This window comes from Xiphophorus maculatus, chromosome 22 (genome assembly GCF_002775205.1).
Source record: "Xiphophorus maculatus strain JP 163 A chromosome 22, X_maculatus-5.0-male, whole genome shotgun sequence".
NCBI classification, from domain to species: domain Eukaryota; kingdom Metazoa; phylum Chordata; class Actinopteri; order Cyprinodontiformes; family Poeciliidae; genus Xiphophorus; species Xiphophorus maculatus.
The window spans coordinates 21787217-21813045 of record NC_036464.1 but is presented as its reverse complement, the minus strand read 5'-3'; the positions used below and the strand labels follow the sequence as shown (position 1 = coordinate 21813045).

General features: G+C 38.2%; 1 long non-coding RNA gene across 4 annotated transcripts in view; it reads right to left on the bottom strand.

The window, feature by feature from the left end:
- Positions 1 to 25829, bottom strand: part of LOC111606623 — a 117178-nt gene that overhangs the window by 33966 nt on the left and 57383 nt on the right. For all 4 annotated transcript variants that reach the window (XR_002752163.1, XR_002752162.1, XR_002752161.1 and 1 more), the window contains one exon: positions 4592 to 4702. This is a non-coding gene — a long non-coding RNA (uncharacterized LOC111606623). The remainder of the gene's footprint in view (positions 1 to 4591; positions 4703 to 25829) is intronic.

Here is a 25829-nt window from a genome sequence, read left to right as displayed (position 1 = left end):
CGTTATGCCTTTTCTCTCTCCGAGTAAAATTCTAAATTTGTTTTGTTTTGATTTCATCCGACCAGAGCACCAAACATGGAGAAGCAGCATTCACCTTCTACAAACCACAAATGTAGAGCAAAACAGCCGAAACTCTGAGTTCCTTTAAATCTAGACTGCGACCCCACCTGATTACAGTTGCTTTAGAAACATCATAAATAAAAGCTGACCAACATTTTGATAGGAAATGTCGGCACTTGGCAAAATGTATTGCTTCAATTGTTCACTCTGTATTCTACGATTTTGTATCTTTGCGTTTTGAACTGCGTTGTTGCTTTTTTTGTACAGATAAACCCGATTGATTGATTCCATTCTGGAATTACAAGCACACCGACTGATGAAGGGGCAGAGCTCCAAACACTTTTATCAACGATGAAAGGAGAAATACCACGCTGGGAATGAATGTATTGGTTCCTGTGGAGGCCAGGTTTGTAAAGTGCATGACTAATAGTTGTGTAGTCAGCAGATTCTCTGGAGTTACCGTGGGCCTCTCGGCTGCCTCTCTGACTAATCCTCCCCTCGCATGGCCTGCTTAGGTGTCTTTGTCCTGCTTCTTCTTGCAGTTGTGCCCTTTTCTTCTTACAGACGATGGATTTGACAGTGCTGTGTGAGACGTTCAGAACTTGAGGTACATTTTGCAACCTGACTGTTCTTTATTTATCCACAACTTTCTCCCCGACTTGTCTGCTGTGCTCACTTATTGGCGTGACGCTGTTCGTTCACGTCTGTTGCGTTCCTCTGGATTTAAACTTAATAAATTACTCTAACAGGTGGACTCCATTTACAAAAACAAGTTGAAAGACTTAAATATATTGGATTTTGTGGTTGCAATGTAGCCAGATGTGAAAGGCTCTGTTCATAGGCCATTAAGCAGATGTTGCAAAGCTGATTTAAATATACATTTTTACTAAAGCTTAAAAGATATTAGTATCCCTGTGGTCAGGTGTGATGCTGCTGATTGCTCCAAGTCAAATATTTACTCTGCTCATAAAACATTCTGAACTACTTGTTCCTTTTTTTTTTGCTGTAATGAGTTTACATTTGACCTTAGGCACACACACTTCTTAACTTACCAGCATACACAAGTTAGAGGATAAAATGCACCATATTTTAAATCCTGTCTGACATTCCTTGAAGCATTAGGAAAAAACAAGTTGCTCTTATCACAAGTTATCAACTACATAATTGCGGTGAATTGATATTAATTAAGCCATAAGCCGGTTGTAATTTCTGAATCGGCTTGCATGGGTCCAGACAGGTTTATGAGGGACATGTGAGCTATACCTCGGAGCTTTGCTCCTCTGCGAGACCTGGCTGTACATCTTGTTTTATTAGCAGCCTGTCGCTGGGTTTCTTGGTTTTGATTCTGTCGCCACTGTGTGCCCAAGTGTGAGGACTTCCTTAAATACCGACACCGAGGCAGTAAAGTGGCTCCAGTGGCGACGCAAGCTGTTTTTTTTTTCTCTGACGCAATGACACATATTGACATTTTGGACTTTGATGTATGGATGAACTCCACTTCGGCTGATTACTCTCGGTTGCTAAGGCGTCCGTCGCTGCCTGTCAAGGAAACCAGCTGACGTAAACAACAGCTACCAGAGGAGAGTGATGGAAGTCTAAAGGTCTGTACGACTGGAGTTATGGCCTTTTCTAAAGTTTTTCTGGAATTTCGACTTTTAAGTAGCTTGATTCCTAAATCAGAAATTGATTATGTATGATCAGTGTGACAGAATAATAACTGGAAAGTAGTATAAAATTAAGAATAAATTCAGTCATATAAATTCAATGTGTTGGAGCAGGGACTTATAAACAAGCATCAGTCTTGGAGAACTGGAATACGACAACTAGGATTAAATATCATCAGGTCTTTCAAACCAAGATGTTTTACAATTTCTAAGAAAATAAGACAAATGTATAACACTTAAAATGTGTTTCTGACACTAAAAGAGCTTTCAGAGCCATTGCTCTCTAAAACAGAAATGCACAGTCATATATGGATCATGATATGTTCTCTGGAAAAAAATCATCTAAGACTGTCCGATGCCGTAAAAAGAGAAGAAAGGGGATTTTCTGTACAAAAATCCCCCTTCTAATTGTAAAATATTGAATATAAATGTGGCTATTTGTTGGAAACTTAGAAAAAGGGTGGAGTGTGAACTCTCCTTTCTCAAAGATTTGTCCATGCAGCTATTTGAGCATAAACACATTGAGAGGAAAGATTTTTTTGAAACAACAAAAACGGATCTGTGGGAAATTATTACAATTTTGGCATGAGGGCACAGAAACAACAACTCATGCTCTACAATAGATATCTTAGTAGTGTCTCAACACCCAGACCACTGATGAGACTTTTTTATTTTATTTGTTTGGGTTTTTTTTAGCAAAACACTTCACAGGCACTAATGGGGATGTAAATCTTTGTCATAATCATTTCACACTGGCTCTGGAGACGTTTTTCTTTTTACAACATCTTTGTTGGTGGCCGCTGTGTTATGCACTGCCGGCCAAGTTTAGCATGTCGCATGTAAAGCAAATCGTCTTCTGTAACTTTCTAAAGTATTCTCAGCTGCTGTGGGCTCAGATTTTTCCTCAACCTTTTACCGAATCAGAAAACTTAATTTATTCCTGGAGGCACCATTGTGTTCACTGATCCAGACATGAAATAAATCATGAAATAAATGGCTCAGGAGAAAAATAAACAGAAAAAAAAAACCAAACACACGCAGTCTTATCATCAACAAGATTTGTTGACCCTTAGTGTAAAGGGTCAACAAACGACTAATTAGTTTGACATGAGAAGGCATACAGAGAAACTGCTCCTCTAGGTCATGTTTCCGTCTACTAATGACGCCTTTAGCTTTTTGGACTGCATGTCCCTTCCAGAGAAAGGTCAGATCATTCAAATGGACATCTACGATCTTTGAGCAGATTTTTTTTACAATCCACGAGAAGACAGTCCTCATCTTTAATTGACAGCCCATCAAATCATACTAAAAAAAAACAGGTAAGACTCTCTGAATAAAGGAAAGATTAAAAAAAGACATCAAAAATATATATTTTTAAAAACCTAAGAGAGTTTAGTCTTGACAGCAGGTAGATTATTTTTGTCCACTTTTGACCACAGAATAATGATTATTTATATATGATATACAAAGGCACACGAAATACCCCAGGATACATGTGCATGTGTTGTGTTTCAAAAGTTAAAATAAAACGAAGCACAATAACGAAGAAGAGAGTAGCCACATATTTTAAAAAATCTGATACCCTCTTTCAGTAGTCGGAGAGATTCATCTGGTCCCAGACGATAATTATCATCATGAAGTAAAAATGGATGTCAAAGAAACGCTGCTGCAGATTTACTTCCGGTGTTTGATGAAATATATTGCATACACAAATAAACAATGACGCCCATAATAAAACCACATAGAATAAGACCATGTAAAATAAACAAAGAGCTCCTGATCAAAGTGGCTCCTAAAAAGGCAAAAAAACGGAGCGAATTCCACTTGTGTTTTTAATCTGGTTATCTACTAACGACAAATGATCCACTTCAGCAAAGCAGTGATTCTCTAGAATTACTCGACAACTGTAAGCTGTAACATCTGCAAACTGGAACTTTGTGGCAAGCTAAAATAACACGAAGTTGGGCACCAATCTCACTCATAGCACTATTTGAAAACAAATAATGCTTTCTCACACACACCGACACGGCTTGTGCACAGAACTACAAATTAATGCACAGTTTTGTGCACTAAACAGCCCTGGAGGCTAATATTATTATGCATGTTTTAAGTCTTGCAATAACTTCCTACGTTGAGCATTTTATACATTTTTTGCTACAATTTCCCCAGATGCTACTTAGCGTCTATAAACTTTTTATCGCTTTTAAGTTGTATTAATGCTAACTGTTTACAACAACTGATTTTACCCTATCGCTAAACGTTAGGCCATGAAATATGTAATACGCCAGCTGAAATGTGAAGGAAGCTACACTATTGAGCGTACTGGAAACCGAGTGGGCTGCATGTGGAGAGTAGGGCTCCGTCATTTTTTGCCAGCAATAGAATCTCTTACATATTCGTCTATTAATTGCACATTATTCGGAAACGTGGCCAACATGAACTGAAGGGCTTCGTTCACTTGCTGCCAAACTACAACCATGGCAGCCTACAATACTAAATAAGTACTAAAAAATAAAAACAATTTAAAAAATCAGTGTCATCGTTCACAGCTCCTTTTCCTGTTTGGCCTGGATGAAATGCATCCTGGGAAACCGAACTGAAGGTAAGACGAGAATCCGGCGGAAACGCGCAGGAAGGCAGCCGCCAGGCTAGTGTGACGTACTACTGTCTAAAAAGTGAACCTGAATGAAATAACATCAAGAGTATCATGTCATGAAATTTGTTTGAAAAATTAAAAAAAAAATGCACACAAGTCAACAAACTCAAAAACAATGGAAATATGGCAAGCTTATTACCAAACAAACCCGTCTGGTTTCAAGACACTGACCGGTCTGGTAGTACAGTAATTCAGAGATATAAACTCCTACCAGAAAAGCTCAGACCAGGTGGTTTCCCCGGCGCTCGTCATGATGGGCGAAGGCAGTGGAAACATGCCTTCCAGAGCTGAGGTGAATCTGCCTCCTCATCGTCTCTCTGCCCTGCAAAAGAGATGACAAAAGAAAAAGAAAAACCCCCTCTTAGACAATAATCTGAACAAAACGGGAAACCTGGAGACATCCATTGTTCAAATTAACTTCTTGAGGTAATCTGGAGGCAAATTCACTCCATAAATATTAAAAACTCTTCTCAGACAAGTGAAATAGTCTGGTTTTAGTTTGGTTAATTGAACCAAAAGCACCTCTAAACGTCACAGCATTTATATTCAGGGGTTCAGTTTAGACTTTTATGAAATTAGATGTGCTGTGTTTCACTTTGTTCTGTTTTTTTTTATATAAATACAGTCTAAATACAATTGTTGATATTAAAAATGTGAGAAATCTCAAGATTTTTTTCTGTCAAAGCATTTCTGGAAAAAAAAAAAAAAAAAATCTCAGCCAAAGCGTTTCTTACATGTTATCGTTCTGCCGTTGATATCACACTCCTTTCAGCTGACTCATAAACATATTAATGGTGCAAAGCGTATGAGGAAGAATGCACACACGGCAACACTTTTGAGAAATCCCCATTTCTGTTCAGAATGAACAGTAGCTGCTCTCCTTACAATATCGAATGAATGCCTGAGAAAGTTGCTCAGGAGTCACTCGTTGGCGTAAATAATGTAGCATTGGTGTCTCTTTTTTTTTTTATTTCTCGACAAATACCAACATGCCCTCATCTCAGGGATCTAACATGTCTCACATGTTAACCACCGAAAGACTCTGGATGACTACACCTTGTTTCATAATGCTTGAAAAGTGATTATTCTAAAAGGAACAATAATTTACGCAGTACGTGTCGTGTTTGGACGAAAAAGGAAAAAAAAATCTAATTGATTTTCTGCTCTTCAAAACAGTTAGAAGGTGAAATGAAGACAAGCCTGAATGTTGGAAGCAAGAGAAGAAAAAATAAATAAATCAGAGTCACATTTAGGATTTACATATCAAATTAATATGAAAATTAGGTTGGAGACTCATTAGCAAAAAATGTGAAACTATTTTATTAACGATGCAAAAGTTTACAGAACTTTCACTCTCACACACACACACACACACACACACACACATAAAAACGCTTGTTTTTTCATCTTTATCTAACATTTTGGGGGGGGGGGTTGTTGTTGTTTGTTTTCAGGTCTCAGATTATCACTCATGATTTACACGTGTTTGAGTTTTGTGTAACAGATAAGTCAGCGCCTGAAAAGTCGACCCACGCACTTAACGGACGGACGCATTATTTCGTGGGCTGAGCTCTGACTAGAAACGAAGCCCGTTTCTGTGTGACAGAAAAAAAAAGATGGAGGAAAAAAAGAGGCTTGCACTGGGTGTTCAACCTGACTTCAGCTCATACATTTTAATCAATACATCCCAGGCTACTTTTAGAGTGGATTTTAAGCCAAGTTGATTTGTCCACCTTTATTTTTAATTAACATTAATAAGATGATAAATAGATACAATACGTAACACTCTTGTAGATTTCTAAATACTGAAAAATCACAATGAAGTTTATCTGTTTAAGATATCTCTCTTTTTTTCCAAATTAATAACCACGACTCTGTGCATGTTTCTTTTCCCCAAAAAAGTTCCCAAAAATACGCAAATTGGTCAAAAATATAATTCCTACAACTCTCTTCTGTTTTGTACTTCTTTTCCTCATCTCACGTTGACTGGAAAGCTGTCAAACAATTAGCTTTGTCTCGAGATTTTCACACATCTGTGCCGCTATTCTAAAGGAGCATCTCACACTTTAACAATCTACACCATAACAGCACAAAACCCAAAGTGCTTGTACTGAATCTGCACCAGAAACTTTACAACTTCGACAACTTTACTGTGTTTTCCGGCAGTGGGAGAAACATTCAGTGCTTGTCTTTTTAATCTAAGATAAAGGACTCTACATGATTGTGAAAAGCAAAGTAAAAAATGAAACTAATGCTCAGATGACTAATCTGCCAGGAGTTGACACAAACAATGCACCATAAATGCAAACAGATATTAGATGTGGAGCACGTTGCACTTTGCCTACAACCAATTTTAAGTAATCACAACCTTAATGAGGAAATTGTAGACATTTCCTTAACTCCAAATTAAAAATCCAACCCTTTCAATCTCAAATGGACATTGTCACAGCAGAATTTCGCATGTCCAGTGTCATAAAACAATATGGTTGCATTTATTTTTATTGGGAACCTGCACTCATTAACAAGTGTTAATTAAGTGTACTGAACATTTTCTGTCCACCTTGGACCGTCTGTCTTATAGTATTCCTAACAATCCATTAAATTGTCTTCAAAACGTCAAGGCTTGGACAGCGCAACATTTTTTAAGCTTCAGTGAATCCAAAACAAACGTTACTATATTCAGACCTAAATGTACCTGAGGTAACTTGCTTATTAATTTTGCTTTCCTCAGGCCATTCATCAAACATCACGTATCAAATTCGGGTAGTAATGACTGACACGGGCTAAAAGGTTTTGTCAAACAGATCAGATCTGTCTAGCAAAACAACAAACAAAACAAAAAGTTTCTTCCACTTGCGGCAAACAGAAAAACTTCAGTCAGTTTTGTTGAGGCATGACTTGGAGAGAACAAAACACGCCTTCATCTCAACCCGTCTCGACTATTGCTATGAACTTCAGCCGGCGTCAGTCATGCATCCCTTTCCCGTTGTCAGCTGGTTGAAATCGCTGCTGTTGTCTCTTAACTGAAACACACAGACGCTTTTAGCTGTCGCAAAAACCAGGCGGAAACATTTCCTACTGTGGCTGAGTCTCTTTTTAAGAAAAGCATATTTTTTTAATAATATTTGACTCGTGTGAGTTAACATGCCGTTTTTGCTGTCTCTGTTTTATGAGTGTTTTAATGTCTGTTTTATTTCTTGCTTTTATCTCTTATTTATTCTATTTTTGTATGATGCTCTGGGAAAACTCGCTGGTTTTTAATTTTGCTTTACAAATAGATTGGATTTGGATTTGAATGCCGACCTGTCAGAACTGTTCAGTCGACTCCTCACATCCATGGTTCATGGAACTGAACTTTTTTTTTTTTCATTGCACAGGAGTAAACAAAAGCAGAGAGCCTGCAGTGAAAAAACAAAAACAAAAAAAAAAGACACAACATTTTTGTTTTAAGGATTAGACATTGTCTCTCCCTATGTTTGTACATTAAAATGTATTGCTTTGCATTGTTGTTCCTCTCATTATAACTAATTGTGATCTAAAAAAAAAAACATAATGTAAAACAACTTGATTGACTAAAAAAAATAAATGAAGCTAAGATATAATTTCTTACATTCATAGAGACAAGAACAGACAAATGAACCGTTCATTTACACCGTCTGAATTACTAAATTGCGTAGATTTGTGTGTTTTATGGACTTACCCTGAAAGTCCATAAAACCCACAACATTCAACTTGTCAAATGTTGCATCTGATCACCAGACCTCAATGTTGTTTTTACATAGTGTGTGATGCATCTGACTGATGGTAATCTGCTGATCTTCAGGTTTCATCGCTGACCTTTCACAAGCAAATTATTGGAAGTGCGACAGAAGAGCTTCTGCCTCGCAAGACCTGTTTTTGTATATAATCTTCAGTAGCCAGTGAGCGCAGGCGAGCCAGTAAAATCTTCCTTAAAGTAATCAGCACAGAACAGCTCAGTCTCAGAGCAATGAGGCAGTTTTTGTTCGGTTGATAGTTTTGTCATTTCTTTTTTTTCTTTCAACTAAGATAAACAGAAAAAACAGCTTAAACAGCCAAAGCTAATAACAGGCCCAGAAGAAAACCTTCATTCATTTACCATAAAGACGAGGTGTAGAGAAAAACATCCACCCTACTTGTGGTGCATGATGCAAATTAGGCCTACGCACAAATTTTCATGAGATGAAAACTTCACATCCTCATACTTTTTGTTTATTTAACAAAGTATATTATACCACTGTATAATTGTGACTTAATTTGTTCTAATCTACGACATAGTAAGCTGACGCATGATTGCAGATGGATTTACAGTCTGCCCTGATGAAACGTCTGTTTTAAACGTGGTTCATCAGTCAGGCCATGAGTGCTGTGGTCTTTAGCAAAGGAAGTGGGTAGTTGGATCTTAAGAAGCAATCACACAAATGTCATTAAACATATTTTCCTGCAGTGATGCAAATATCGCTGCATCCCCTGTTTTACTTCAGATGAAGCCACAACTCAAATGAATTTCATACAATTTTTTCTAATTTGTTGCACGTTTCTTTTAAACAGAGCATTTAATAACTATACAGTATTATTTTTCTTATGTTGTAAATTTGCCCTACTTGTGGTGCATGATAGTTTTGTCATGCACAGCTCTTAGACTTTCAGACTAAGTCCATACAGCCTCATTTCTATTGTTCTGTTTTTATGTTAGTTTGAACCTGCATGCTTCTAGTTTGGGTCAATAAATTTCTATCCTATTCTATTCTATGCTTCTTCTATCTGTGTTTGTATGATTCATAAATAAAAAGGTGAAAAAGCTTTTTTTTCCCATCTATAGCAAATTTATATAACCAGAGAAGACACCCCCTGTTGGTGACTGAGCAGAATATAATAATGTGGAGCTAACAGCTCAGAAAAAAGGAGATGGGGGAACATAAGTATGCAACACTTCCTTAAATGAAGTTCAGTCAGGTGTTTTACATTGTAGGGAAAAGCAAATTAAAATATGACGCAAACTATTTTACTTAAGAACGGAGCATTCTGGTTTTGTTAAACACACAAGATTACCTTTTTGAAGTTAACAGCATGTCTATTTTTCCAATGAAGTAGAGGAAAAAAGCATATAGTACTTTTTTCCACCTCGTCTGACTTTTAAAACTGCTTAAATTATTTGACTCCACAGTTTGTGATTTGCTTCCAAATGCTAAATTGCTATTGATAGTAAATCTCCTCCGGTCTTCTTTCCTAGCTAAAGTCAGGGAAAAGGTTGTAACTTTGTGAACGTCGCTCTGGGCTACTACGTTGTGTCCTTCATCCAACATTCATCTATGTAGCGCAAGTAATATCATCTGTTTCTACTTTAATGGCACATCACTGCAAAAAGCTTGCAATATTTAATCTACATGGGAAGGAAAACTCTGAGATTCTGAGATTTGCTACCTAAATCCAAGTTTCACAACAAACGAACCAAGACCCATGAGTATGTAGCCCAGACTGCACTCAAATTTTACATTTTAAAGTTAATCCCTGCTGTTATTTTGGTAACTTAAGGGTCTTTAGGAACCAGGGTTAAAACAAATAGTGTGTTAAACATTAAGTTAAAACTAGCAAAGTTGCAGCGGATCCCCTATGAAACAGGGTCTGTTGGACAAATGAAGCCAAGTTGGGGGCGTTGAGTCATTATGAATCCCATCACTTCGTACAAAAAACATATCTAACATGTTATGATGAACACCTCACATCAACTGATAACCACAGAGGTGGAGGACTGGTGATTAGCTAGCAGAGAGAGGACAATTAGGCCAACCAATGTCAACCATAAAATCTTGCATATTAGAACATAACAGATGAAGGTGAGGCATTCTGTTCAAAACAATAAAGCACATATCAAGGTTTAACTCAACCTGACTGATATTCTGTCATCTGTCTGATCTAGACAGATGGGGAACAAAAAAAAATCTGTTTAAAAATACGGCAAAATCACTAAACAATGATGTAGGAGGTCAGAAAAATGATTACGTCAATGTATTTCTACCAGTGTTGGTTATACAAACTGTAGAATCCTATAGTGTTCTTGGTTGTTTGAACAATGGTTCCCAAGTCTAACGCAGTCTTTGTGACAAAAAAATTAAAATAAAAGAAACACAGGAAAACGCATGAGCCACACAGCTGGACAGAGACATCTGGAAACATAATTTATGTTTGAAGGCAATTATGATGCTGCTGGTCTCTTAGTAACCATAATTTTCCCAGATATTTTGCAGACATGAGCGTCTGCTCCCTCACCTTGTCACCTATGTCAGCAGGGACCTGGCCTTGTATGATTCTCTTGGACCACCTTCAGGATGAAGCTCTAGCACTAGAGGACCTCAACTTGTTCCCTTGGTAACATGCATGTGCTGTGTAGTTTTCATGGCCTTAATACGAAGATTTGTCTTCCTAAATAGTCTGAAAGGGTGCCTTTAAAGGGGTTTTCCACATCCTGGCGAGCCTTTTTTGTCTTCTTCTTTTTTTATGCGCGACATTCTACTCAATCAAAAGTAAACATCAAAGCGTGGGTTATTCGGGGACATCACCTGAAACTGCAAGGCTATAAAATCTGCATGAGTCACTAAGTCTGCTAGCACATCCTCCTCCTAAGTCAACATGATCCTGGCACTTTTGAGTAGCGGCCTGATATGTGCGCAGCACAGTCAGACTGGAGCTTGAAACAGTATTTCCTTCAGCCTGCAATCAATCACCACATTTAAGGAGGGGGTGCAATTAGGAGGTGTGCACCCTTCTTTCCAGCTGAGAGCTCTGTGCCTCCCAGAATCACAGATTCCTCCCTGGAAAGAGCCTCTTGTACGGTAGATGAGTTTCTGGCATGTGGATTGGTCATCAGCAGCTGCTGACAAAAAGGTAGGTGTGGCTACAATGTAGCTTACCACCATGTGAGTGTGTGTGAATGGTTGCTTTGAACGGTACCATTATGATATATACCGTACATCACCACTGTCTCCGCAATGCATCCCCATGTCTCGCCATTGACCCCAATATGCTGCCATCATGACAACAAACAGTGTCAGTATGGACATTTTGCCAAAACTCAAACCAGTCAGAGTACTATTGTTATCACTCCATATTGTGCATGCTAGGAAACCTACTGTGTCCTTAAGAGAGTCAGGATTATGGCTGGTTTGCCAATACCGTGGAAAAGGCCTCAAAATCAGAAGATTGTTTTGCAATGTCCTGATTTGTGGGACGTTCACACTTTATTTCTAGCATGACTGTTCAAACTGCACATTTACCCATCAGGTCACCTTGCGGCTACTCTCGTGATTATCACTGCCTGAGAATGTCGACCTGCAAAAGTGAAATGATTATGATACACCTGTATGCAAGATGCACAGCAACAGCAGCACGGGTGGAGAGGACACATCCTTTTCGACGGTAAACGAACTCTTGCTGGTGAGAAGAAGCCTCCTGTAAAAATAGCTGGTTGGCTGGTAAACAAACCGGCCTCAAAAAGGAAGTGAGAGGTTTAATATCAGTGAGAGGCTGAGGCAGCAGAGCACAGGGAAAATCCAGAATCGATATGTTTCAGTTCTCAGTGTGGCCGACTGCAGCATATTTACATTTCACTGAGGTTTGTATACAGTTCACCACACATGTCTACAACAGCAGACAATATAAGACTTACAATAACAATGAGTGAAGCTGAAAGTATGGCCAATATTCACTGCAAATAAAGCAATGAATCCAGTTAGTGCAAACAGCTCTGGTATGAAGGTGATATTGTTAACCTAACCTGATTCTTTTTTTTTTTTTTGGTTGATTGACTTGAACTCCAAATTTACCAGAGTTGGTCAAACATTTTAAAGGTTCGAAAGGAATCGAGTCAGAAACAGAAAACATTTCACTTACAAAAGTTCTGCTGATTCAACCCCCTTCCATCTCTGTGTGTGTGGGGTGTGTGTGTGTGTGTGTGTGTGTGTGTGTGCTGGCTTTTACAACATAATCCAACTTCTCCTTTTTCCCCCCCCCTCCCTTCTCATCATATTGGCATCTGTGCTTTCGCAAGTGAAGGTAAAAACACACGGCTCGGAGGCAGAACGGATGTTCTTCTTGGAGTGACTGTTTCGACAGCCCACTCATGTTGCTTGTGCAAAATTTGGATTCTGCCCTGAGTGACTGTGAGAGCTGCAGAATGTTTCGCGTGCACCCTCCGGTTCTTGTGACCCGTTTCAGGTGTCTGTGATTCCAGAAAAGTCGCTGTAACCACTAGGAACAAGTGCAACAATGTCACGATATGTGGCAACACAGTATGAGCCGGTACGAGTTTTCCATTGCATAATAATCTACAGTACAGTAAGATACTACAAATTCATAAAATCATCGTATTTAAAGGGAAAAAAAATATTTAGAAACATGTAATATGATGGAATAGCTTTTATTTTACAAAACAAACTAGATGGTTTGTTACTGTAGCTTGAATAACCAAATATTACATTGGCTGCAATATTTAACAGTGGTGTCAACTCTTATTATAATACAAAAATTTAAGTAAAAATGTCTCCTTTTTACCATTTTGCTCATTTAAGTTTCCAAGTCACGATTGTGTCTTTCTTAATTGTACATTTCTCCAGTTATGTCTCTTATAAGAATATGCAACATCATTATTTCACAATAATGTTCATGCTGCTTCAGTGTGACATGAGAAAAAGCAACAAACGTAGGAATCAGAGCATGCTGGCGCATGTGGTTTGGAAGGTACTTCATATCAGGCAGGATATGGTAAGGCTTTAAGATGTTTTACTTAAACACCTTCACACCCACTATAAAGGAGAAAAACAACCTCAGAACGAACCGTGGCTTATTTTCTGATACACAGACTCTTGTGCTGCTGCAACAGACTTAACCGAACCCAAACAAATTCATGAAGTGATGGTGGTGCTGTGGAGACAAGACAAAAAGCTATTTCCTCCACACGGGAGAGGAGCCAAGCAGAGCAACGTCAATATCGCAGCGAACGCGAACCCTAAAATGCATCACACGAAACTACACAACTGAGAATGTCAAAATTACAGGGAGGAGGTGAAATCTAGAGATGAAAACATGACTGATATCTGCATGCGTGAGTGTCGTTTGAATTTTAGTTTCAGGAGGTTGAGCCCGTCCAAAAACGGACCCAAAAATGGTGCCAGAAGGGCTTATTCACGCTGATGACAGATACAGTAATAGTAATGAGATCATCTAAATAATTTCCACTGATACGTTTCGAATCCAAGCCGTGTCGCACAGATGATCGTGTAATTAAAAACTGTGAGGGGGGAGAGAAAAAAAATGAGAGTGTTTGATGTATCAACACAGATATGAGTGGTTGTGTTTCCTGTCAGAAATGAAGTTGTCAGGAACATGAAAAAAGGGGGAATTTTTTCACAAATAAAATAATTAGGTGCACTAAGAAGATGTTCTGGGGAACTAAAAAGTGACATATTTTCTCCAGTCAGTGAAAGTCAAAATCAAAGCTACATTTTTTTCGCCAAAAGGAGTGGAAGTAGTTACTAAAGAGAGAAGATTGACGTTTAGCCTAGCTAGGTTCAGTATCAGTGAGTTGTTGAAGGTGCAGCCGGTGGAAGCACAGGGAAGTAAGAAGCCATTTCAAAGGAAATTATATTTTCTGCGACACCTCAAACCGTGCCTGTGGCTCATTCAGGCTGAAAGAGAAAACCAGATTTTGAGCAGATAACAGAAAGGCTGAACAGCATGTGACAAACTTGCATTGTTTCGTCTTTTTGAGCTCTCCGTCTCGTTCAGTTATGTCGTACATGTCAAATCTAGAAACATTCGCAGACTTTAGGAAATCTCAGAGATAAGATAAAGAAGGTACTTCTCTAGAGAATACACAGACTGTCATTTACAAGAACTAGTACCGCTAACAGCTAATAAACGATGCTGAAGGCAGTTTGAAATGCTAACTCCATACTCCTTTGTCTATTTCTGAAATACTAAGCATAGACGTGTAATTTCACAAATATAATAAATGGAGATCTTGTGTCTAATTTTGTCACAGTTGCTGAAAATACAAAGGTTTTCAGGAGACAGTCGTACAAAAACTGAAGACATCAAATCGGTCACAAACATCTGACTGATGCAGCGTTAAGATGACAAAAGCAGATAAATAAATGAAATTAGTACTTCTGTAACTCATTTACATTATTTTCACCAGTTCAAAATAAGCGGGACGCTCCGATTAAGGAAGTAAAATTATCAAACAAACTGAATATTTTCAAAGGCTTTCTTGGGAAACTAATCTTTTTTTTTCCAGTTATTGGCCTTCAGCTGTTGCCTTCATCACTCAGTAAAAGGAAATGCCATTGTTCCAGCTGAGATTATTAAGTAAGTCAAAGTCAATGTGCCTTATGAATCATATGTTCATTTAAAACATAAAAAGGAATAAAGAAAGACAAAAAGTTTGGGGACAAAAAGATAATAGCATCAACGCATAATAAAGCTGAGAGGTAATTATTAGTTTTATGAGTGATATGACCGAATATAAAATGTATTAATTCTTATATTATTATTATTTTTTTTATCTAAATAGTTGTGTAACTCTCTTTGTTTGGGGTCCCGCAGACCTTGCTCTTGTTTACATGCAAGTGTGACCTTATCAAAACCCAATTTGTGCTGAGCTGGTAACTCCTCCCTTTGCCACAAACTGCACATTGTACAAAGGTGATAATATGGAAATAAAGAACAGACTTCTAAAAAAAACGACAAAAGAAAAACACTCTGACATTTGATAATGTGTCAAGCATCACAGAATCAAAACAGATATAGAAGCAGAAGAAGACTCTAAGAGCAAGCAAGAACATCTAAAGTCAATTACACACAAAAAAAATCAACACTTGAGCTGAGAATATATTTAAAATTTAAGAGAAAAAAAGGGAGAGAGAGAGAGAGAAAAAAAACCCATGAACTGCACAGTGATGAGGTTAAAACAGGGCCCTTGTTATGGTTCCTGAAAAGTTGCCGTCTTACAGATGCGAGGTTTCAGCTCGATTTCAAAACATCTGTGCTGAGTGAGCCTTTGCATGCATGTCTTCGCATGCAGTGACGCCGGTGATTAGCTTAAACAAAGCAAGAAATCTTGTCATGTGTCTCAAAACAGCGGATAAACAGTCTCTGATTTGAATGTGTAAATGTCAGGCGGGACAGATGATGAGCGGAGCGGAGAGGGAACAAACTCCTTCACACACCCATGCGCATGCAAATACATACTTACGCTGCTCAGCACGCACACACACACACACACTTTTTGAACTTTTACTTTAAGTCTACAAACTAGGATTAAGATTTTATCTGCTATGATGTTTACACTAAAAGCCATCTGATACATACAAAAATGCCCCTCTCTGCACACAGTCCTCAGAAGAGCTACTCTGAACATAATCCTCAAATGCAAAAAATAAATTTAAAAAAAGCAGCACAATCTACCCAAAACTTCAATATTTCAGGTTTATATTTCTGCAAAGACCAAGTAACAGGTTTGTGAAGGCCTACTTCACACATAAATTGCATGAACACACTAACAACAGCATGCATGCGCACCCCTACACTTCCAACACACCCACACCACTACAGTTGTGCATGCTATCTGAGCCCTGCAGATAGAAATATAAGACCCCACACATGAGCAAACATGCATTTTCACAACACGAATGTGAACAAATTTAGGGCAAAACGGAACACATGCATAAATACCAGCCAAATTTAGAAAACGCTACTTTAATGAGTCACATTATTCTTGTTACTTTTTGTAATCATTATGTGCCTTAAGCATAGGAAACAGCAACTAAACACACCTGCTCTACAGAAAAGGATTCACTCCTAAATTCAGACAAAAAAAAATCAAAAAAATACTGAAATTATATAATTAAATATACAAAAACAATAGAACAAAATCGCACGTTGCAAATGCTCTTAAAACACAAATAGCAGACAGTAGCCCACACTATACAGCAATTATTAGCACATAAAAATATATAGAGAGACAGAAATACACATGAAAGACCGTAGACAAGTGAATACCAATACTGAAATACACATATTACACATATTAGTAATTTGATCTCTGCAACACATATGTGAAACACACATACACACACACGCCCACACACACACACAAGCACATCCAAAAAGCTGTGTGTACTCAGCGGAGAAAAGTGTAAAAAAAAAATGCTGTGTGTCCAGGATGGAGCGCACGCACGCATAAAATGTCACAAATAAAAGCAAATGTTTATTCATCTCAAAAACAAGCTAGCCGTTGCATTATTAATGCAGATATTAATTACATATATGTAGAAAGGCATGTACACACGCAGGCAGAATCACACACTGCTGTGGCTGGAATATTGTGAGATGCAAAAGCCACAACAAGCCGAGACTCTCGAGTACAAACAAACAAACAAAACACATAATAGTTTTCTTTTATGTTTATGCACATAAATTTTAGAAATTTGAAAAAAAAAAAAAAAAAGACAGGTTCTAGTTACATGTGAAAGCACTGAGCTGTGCAAAGATGCAAGGAGACGGTTTAACAGCCGCCGATAGCAGCAAGCTGATGCCACCCACGGCCCCAAGCATGCCTTTCTGAAACTGCGTGAACATGTTTATATTTACTTATTGTCTCATTTTAGGTCAGGGGGACCAAATGAACGGTGTGTGACATTTAATGCCTTTTCAGAAAAATCTTTCAGAGAGCCAAAAGAAACGCAAGAAATATTAGAAGGGGCTACAGACAGCAACAGGGAGCAGATGCCTCAAAAGTTTCTAAATGTCACCAAAAGTCTGTGTGTTCACCACAGCTTGATGTTTATTAATCTAGGAATAAAATTTGGATTAATATTAAAGGCAGAATTTGATTTGCAGCAACGAATTAGTCGAAGGTGTGGTGACACAGAAGCAACAGCCTGTGTTTGACACATAATTAACCAAAGACTTAAACTCCAGATGTGAACTAAATGATCCAGTCAGCAGTGAAATTGCATTTTACTTTATTCCACACTCTGCAGACAGAGTAGGGCGAAAAACTATTGAATGTGTTATTTTGAAACTTTTGGTTTGTCATCGAGCTGAAAGGCATTTTCATTCAGGCATGTAAGGCTGGAGATGAGGTGCCGGAAAAAAAAGAAAGAAAGAAAAAACGCCTGCATTCAGATAAAACGTCAAAAGAAAAGCAGTGACTCAAACTGTGTTTTAGGATGACTGATCATTCAAAAAATTTAACTCTTTGTAGCCAGCAGCATAATTTTCTATTTGAACCACTTGAGCAGTGAAACACCACGAGAACCTGACAATATTCAAGCCACTATCACTTCAGATTTATTTTCTTCTTTACTTTTCCTCTTTTCTGTTCTCTTTCTCTCTCTGTCTTGTTCTTTTTTTTTTTTTTTTTTTTAAGCCTGCATTTGTTGTTGCTGAAAAGGTTAAACGATTTTTTTTTTTTTTTTTTTTTTCCAGTCGAAACTGAGTGGGTTGTCAGAGAACCGAACATTTCACAAGGCAAATTTCCCCTGGTGCTCTGGTAATATTATCACTCCAAAGCATCACGGTTTCAGAATGACTTATGGATTTATTTATAAGAAGAAAACAAGTCTGACACCAATTAAAACAAAAATACAGCCACATGCCACAGTTTATACATCAGTGTGACCAGCATAAATTAAATATCACGTCAGGTTTTTGGCAGTTTTGCAATTTCAAAGCCGATTCTTTTTACTTTTCTTGTTGTGTCTTTTTTTTAATTTTTATTCGCAAAGTACAATTTAAATGCCGCCTCCGAAACACTTTAACAATAGTACAAACAGACTCATGCCTCCCTATTTGAGATAAATGTCAATGCACAGCAACACCTCTATAAATGCACCTCAAAATAGAAATAATTGTTTCCAAACATTTAACATCCCTCCTACTACCGCCGAAAAACTTCATATGTCACCCTCAAAAGTTCATCGAACAAAGTAATTCTCGTTCTGATTCAGAGTTTCACTATTACTACAAAGTTTTATTTATCGAAAAACACAAACCCAACGCAAACAAACCACACTTTTCGCACCGGGTCGGGCTTCCATAATTACTTGGCATTATTTTTTCACTCGACAATCAATTGTTTGGTTTGGCTTGTCACACCGTGGCACCCGGAGAAACCTTCAGGGGCCTGTGTCTAACAGGAGCTTCATGAGAGAGAGAGAGAGAGAAAAAAAAAACAAAACAGAAAAGCTACTGACTACAATTTTTTAGCGTCAGCCGAAAGCAGAAACCCAAAAGTCAAATCAGAACCAAGGTGGACAATTTTTCCCGAGACGGCAGAGACTGGGTTTGTCTCTGTGGGACGTAAACAGCTGCCACCGGGGAGGGGGGGACGACCGTCGAACCCGAGCCGATCTGCAGGGCGCACCTGAAAAACGTGACACCGTCCGACATGACTCTGTCACCTAAAAATACAAAGGGGGGAGACAGAGCGGCTTTACTCGGCGTCTTTTTTACTATCGCAATTAGTCAGAAAGCAAGAGAGAAGACGCAGAGGCTGGGGCTTTGATGCGATCAGGCGCCGCGCGTTTCAAAAAGTGAAAAGGAAGCCGAGAGGATGAGAGGCTGGAGGGTAGAGCAGCAGAAATCTGCCTTTTCCTTTTCCTCTGCCGCGTATGTTTTGACATTAAAAAAAGGAGAAGGAAGGTATGAAAAAAAAGAAAAGAAAGAAAGGCAGAACAAAAGAGCTGGATGGATTAAAAATGTGAGCTTCAGAGGAGAGTGAAGACATAAACAAATAGGGGAAGTTTGAAATTTAATAGGATGGTTTAAATGATCAAAAACAGACTTAAAAACAATCTAGTTGAAGTTGAAGATGTACGCACAAATTAGCTTTCATGTGTTTTTGCATTGGTGATAATTTAAGATGGAAGTGAAAGGGTAAAATAATAGAGGGACTGTAAACAAAGCAAGCAAGAATTAGAAAAAAAAAAAAAGAAATGTCAGCACACCGAGCCGAACTGTGACGCTTCTGGACGCACGCAGCAAGAAATAAAGAAAAGAAACAAACAAATGTTCCGTCATAAATCAAGCTTTAGACGCAACAGTCATAGTTTACATTTCAGTTTTAAGCACAGGTTTCTAAACGACGGGCTCAGTCTGAATCATGTCACCTTTAATGCCTCGTCGATCAAAGCAAGCTTCTCTTTTTGATTCGGTTTCAGAGCAGGCAGAGAAAAGAGAAAGAAAAGATGTGCTTCTCTTTCCCTCCCTGTCGTGTTCCTCTGTGTTTTTCTTTTATTTTTTTGTCCCACAAGAATTGACAGAAAAGTCAAAGAAAAAAGTAAAACAAACAACAACAAAAAAAAAAATAGGTGTGTGAAAAAAAAGAGAGAGAAGACTTAGAGAAAAGTGACACACAGAGAGACATGTTGGTTAGGCTGTGGTGCGTGTCGACCTGCCTCCGAGCTGACAGAGCAGGGATATGTGGGAGGCTGCACAGACGCACACTAAAAGTCCCTGGGAGAGCTGTGGCCTAAAAAAAAAAAAACAAAAAAAAAACCCGGCCGACTCCATTTTGAAGTGAGACGTGAAAATGACACCACCATCTGTTCGAAGTGTTGAAGTGGTGAGGAGAGCAAGGCCTCACACACCTCTGCACAAGAAAAACTCTCAGTTTTTACTTCACGTCATCTCCTCCTGAGTAATCCCTGATGCTCAGAAATGTATCTAATAAATTGTGATGTATTTATCTAGTTTTATTTTTTGCTGCTTTTTTTTTTTACAGATCTGCGCCGGGTGACCCCGGCTGAGGTCTGGATCATGTGGTATTATGGATTAAATCAAGTGGTTTGAACTTTACTCATCGTGACTAATAGCGCAACCTGCCCGTCTGCAGCTGGCGTAAAACAAGGCGCAGATCGAGAGTTGAGCTCGGAAAAACTATGAGGAGAAAGTGAATGAGTAACACTCTCATCCACCGCCAAAAAGAAAGAAAAAGAAAACACACTTTACAATCAAGGTGCTCGACATCAAGTGGTGTGATCCATGTGTTTTCTAACAGGAGGTCTTTGGATAATAAATATCTGTAAAGGGAACTCATCAGCCCTTCTGCATAACACCACACAGTTCTCAAAAATCAAGGGAAGCAAACTTTATATAACTCAAACACATGCTGTGCTTTTTACCTTATTTTGTTTCCTTATGCTACAACCACAAACCGCAGCACACTTTATTGGAATGCACCAATTTAAAAGCCGTGTGTCGTTGTAAAGTAGAAGTGTTTTATGATTTTTCAATTCAAAAATTCAAAAAGAAAAAGAAAAATAGCGTAGCATTTAGCCCCTTGGTACTCCGATAGCACAAAATAAAACCCAGTGCAAACAAATTGCTTTGAAAAGTCACCAAACTGGTTAAAAAAAACAAACAAAACAAAAAAAACAGTCAACATGTGTGTAATTTTAGAGATAAGTATAAATCCAGCTGTTCTATGAAGCCATCAGAAGTTTGTTAGAAAACAAACGGCATCAAGGAGAACAAAGAATGCAGCAGGCAGGTCAGGGACGAAGCTTAAAACAAGGTTCAACAACAACAACAAAAATTACTCTCAACGTTTGAACATGTTAATGAGCATCCATCATCTGAAAATAAAGGGCGTGGTAAAAGTGAACACAAAAACCACGAAACGAGAACCAGACTCAGAGAAGCAGCCAGGAGAGCCGTGCTAACTGTGGAGGAGCTGCACAGAGCAGCAGCTCAGGTGGGAGAATCTGCTAAGCCAAGCATTCAGAGCATGTCTGCTCCGTTAACCTTTGCCACATCAGTAACAGCCTGGAAGCAAGTGAACAAAATTTAACCCAAACAGTGGCTTTTGTCTTCTTTTAAAAGCCAAAAAAAAGCAGATACAGTATGAGAATAAAATGGCCTCAGTAGGACTGACAATCCAGACAGGATGACAATTTCATGCTGTCACTTCTTTCCAAAGTTTACAAAATTTAAAATCTTCAGCTGCGACATTCAAATTCACGTAGAAAATCCTCCTATTGCTCTAAATATGTTGGCCTTTCACTTGGTCAGCCGTGCAGATAAGCATCACGCTTCACGTCATTTTTGACTAAGGACTTGTTGTGTGGAACCTAAAGAGAGTGAAAAGGCCAGGTCACAATCGAGCCCGGATGTGATGTGCTGCTTTTGTTGCTGATGAGTCAGTATCACGTGAAATTCTTAAATGTCACGTCGCAGGTATCCATGCTTAGTGTTATGCAACATTAATTAAAAATGTGCACTTTGCATAAGCGCGGGGGAGGAGGAGGTCGGCGTGAATTCATCACGTCCTCGTCCGACGGGCGCCTTGGTTTTCTGGGGATTTTCAAAGGACATTGAACTCCCAGCGAGCCGCGTCCCAGCTTACAGGGAACAGCCGACAACCTGTGCAGCCAACAGATCCACCTGCTGAAATCACAAGATATTTCACACATGACTGGTCACCGGCGTTGCCCAGCAACAGGTAACAATGGGGAATCAACAAGCAGAGGTGAGCTCTATTCAAATGCGTGCTGCCTGGCCGTGTGACCGGCTCTATTAGTAATGGCTGGTTTTGCTCTGTGTTACTTTCGGTTTGGGACACAAAGGCAACAACAGGCATTCGTGAGGCTCGCGCTGTTTCCTGGTTTGCTGCCGCCAGAGCAGTCAAGGAGTTTGTAATGGGTCAAATATTTGAGACACGGTGTTCTGAGGAAGTGTCTCCGTCCTTACAGATCGACAGATTTTAATGTCAGACAAAGATAATGTGAGTAAATACAGAAAGGAGTTTTCAAATGATTTTTTTTAAGTAAAATAAAAACAACAACAAAACAAAGATATCAACACAACCAGGCCCTGTGTGTAAAAGTAATTTGATAAATCATCAATCTCTAATAAACCTCATGCTTTGGCCAATCATAAGTCTGATATGGTATAAAACTGACCAAGCAGTTTATTTAGTTATAATTATTTATGTCGTTTGTTTACAGTTTAAAATGCACATGTCCAATGTTAATATTAATAAAAGTTTGGAATGAAAAGGAGTAGTTGGAAGAAAAAAACAATTATATAGTCTATACCTGTTTTTTTCTCTTACAAGTCAATTCGGTCCAACATTAAGTAACTCAGCATCAATCAACCACACCGACTTCCCCCGCGTTTTTAAAAACACAAAACAAGCAATACGCACAGAAAACATACATTATCTTTATAACAATACAAAACTCTATAGAGTCTATATACTTCATTATACCTTGACACCATGCTATGTTTTCTTAAGAGAAAAAATGTATCTACTCTCTTTGGTTTCTTCATGAACAGAAACAAAGTTCCATTATTTTAGTTCTGGCTTTTTGAAAATTATTATTATTTCTGATCATCTCAAATTATAAATGCAATCTCTCTTAATATATATAGATTTTTTAAAAATGTCATCATACTTAAAGTCCAACATGGAGATGTATGGCAGTGTGAAGTCTGAATCTGCTTTGCTGCTTCTGGACGATTGAACTGAACCGTTCTGCTCTCTAAAAGAACATTTTAAAAGTGACTCTCCAACCACCGGTTCATGACCTTAAGCTCAGGTGAACTCGGGTTATGCAGCAGGACAGTGATTCAACAAAACCATAAACCATGTTCTGAGTGGCCTAGTAAAAGTCTGGACTTGATTCTGCTTGGCATGACCTTAAACAGGCCAGTAATGCCACCTGGTAGTTATTGAAAAAGCTTGACGGCAGCTGCTGTTGCCGTTGCCAACAGTGATGTTGTTAGGGTTAAGAGTCAATTACTTTTTCAATTAGTTTCAGGTTGACCTGGCTGTGTTTTTTTTTGTTTTTTTTTTTTTTTTACCTTATTAAATAAAAACATGACTTGAAAACTGCTTTTTGTATTTATTTAAATAATTTTTGCCTGATTTTATTATGAGCTCGATGCATTTAAATGACAAAAGAAGAATCGGATGGAAACTATACAGGGACTAATTTTTACGTCACTGTAAAACACAGCTTGTGTTTATGAAATTATATGACATAGCCACCTCTTAACTCATTATGATTAACAAATCTTTCATTTTAACAGAAGAGTTTTCAACTAACATGTCTTCCTTGATATAAGGTAGTCAAACAAAAATTGATGTGAGCATCTGTTAATATTGAAAATACAAAGAAAACGTTCTGAATCATTTCAGCCAAACTGTGCTCAGATCAGAATACGGTCAGGCTGCTCAGACATTAAATGACTGGAAAGGGAACCGCAACCTAAGGCCCAATGTGTGGTTTCCATCAGATAGCACATAGTGAACAGCTTTGTCTTCCAATGAAAGGACAGGAAGTCATTTTGAAAGACAGGAAGGCTGCGCTCACGTGTCATTCAGTGAAATCATGAAAGCAACCACAGGCCGAGAGGATATCTTGGAGAAATAATCATAAAATAACAAGCCTGCTATAAGCATGAGTCGTGAAAGCACTGTCGTCTCTGTGGAAAAGCTTTTTTTGTGTGTGTGTGTGTGTGTTTAATCAGAGATCGGCATCCGACGTAGAGCCGGTTGCAAAAGAAGTGACCCGCGTTGTAGCGACTGAAATCTAATCCTGGGTCACAAATTAAAATGATCCAAAGGAAAACAAAACTACAAACTGTTTCCAAGTTCAGAGTTTACAGAAGAGCGTCCTACGTACCGGTACTCCCACTCTCTTCACTATATGCAAAGTCTAAAGGAAATGTCCCAAAATGATTGAGCCTGCAGCCCAGAAAAGCCCTCTGTTTGCACCCAGCTGTGAGGAATTCATTTACAAAAGGAGCCGATTTAGACAAATGTTGAGATAATGAAACATTTCTTTTTTTTATTAATTTCAAACAAACAGGGTGTTGCTTGAACAAGGTCAACTCTCTGACGACCCCAGAGCAATTGTTAATTACATTTACAAATACAAATACTTATTTAATCACATAAAGAGCAGAAGAATTTACGTTTCAAATTGAATTCTTGATTTTTTATTATTTTTTTCTTTGGGAACAAAATATCATTATATACGGTTAAAAAAAAAAATTAAATAAAAAAAAAATCCTCAAAGTTCTCTGTGTCAGAAAGGTTTCAATCTTAGCTGAGTCACGCTGATATCCATAAATGAATCCAAAGTGGGTAAATTAGACCACTTTACCTCACTCTCTTAAAACCTCTGCAGTAGAAAACATCATAAAGTCAAGGAAGCAGAGTCATCAGGAGGAAAACAGTCAAACCTCCCAGCAAATGTCATCCTGCCCATCTTAAAGTCATAACATTTTATCTCGAATCAATTTGGCTCTGAGTAAAAACAAATGTAGGAAGAAACATATAAAAATAAAAAGTCAATTTTAAGAGCTGTGCTTTGAACAACCTTGAGAAACTCGAAACTACAAGATAGGAAAGATTAATATTATTCACGTGTGTGCTGCTGAAACGCATAAAACTGACTTGAATAGTTGATGGAATGAACGGAAAAACATTTTCCACATGACATTCGATTCCTTTTACCTCGCAGAACGATAATTTTTTTTTTTTTTTTGAGTGAAACGAATCACATCCAAAAAAACACTTGTGTATTAATGTTGTCTCCAAATGCTTAAATGTTTTGTGTTTTGTTTTCTGTTAAACAGACTAAAAAGCGGCTCAGTATGTGGAATTGCAGTCATAAACTCATGCCGCAATCGACAATAATTGTTAGCTTGTTACGTCTGGAGTCTCACGCGGCCATGCTCCCCATGCAACAACACAATGAACCATTTGGATGGAGTCACTTCTCACACCCTCCATCACGTCCGACCCTCTGCTCACAGACAGCGACAACATGATGACAAAGAGGGAGAATTAGAAAGAGAAGAGGGGTCAGAACGTGGGTTAGCTGCAACAGATTTTGTGGTTGCAAAACTCAATAAAAACACAATAGGATGTTTTCCTAATAGTGCAGCTTCAGCTGACGTCAGAACAGCGCATCAGCAAAACACCAGCTGCAAATTTCAAAGTTCCTTTGATCTGAATGATCTGAAGTCAGGCTTCTGGTTTTGCACTTTTAACTTCAATATGAAAGTGTAAATACAAATGTATTAGGCTTTTTTTCCCCCCTCCAGGATAGAAGCCTCTTCCTTTTGATAGACTGGCGAGAGATTTTAACCATAAACCTGTTTTCTGTTAAAAAAAAAAAAAAAGGCAGATATTCTATATTTTTGCAAAAGTATGTATCAAAGATAAATAAAATTAAAAATATAATATTATTACTACTAGAAAATTTGGAAAACATTTATATAATTGTGTGAATGAAGTGATATCTTCGCTGTAAAAAAACAAAACCTTATGTACTTTTGGTCTGGTTTCTAGTGTAAATAGTAGACTTGAAATAAGACAAAACTAACTTACAATAACTTTTCAGCAAGATAAAGTA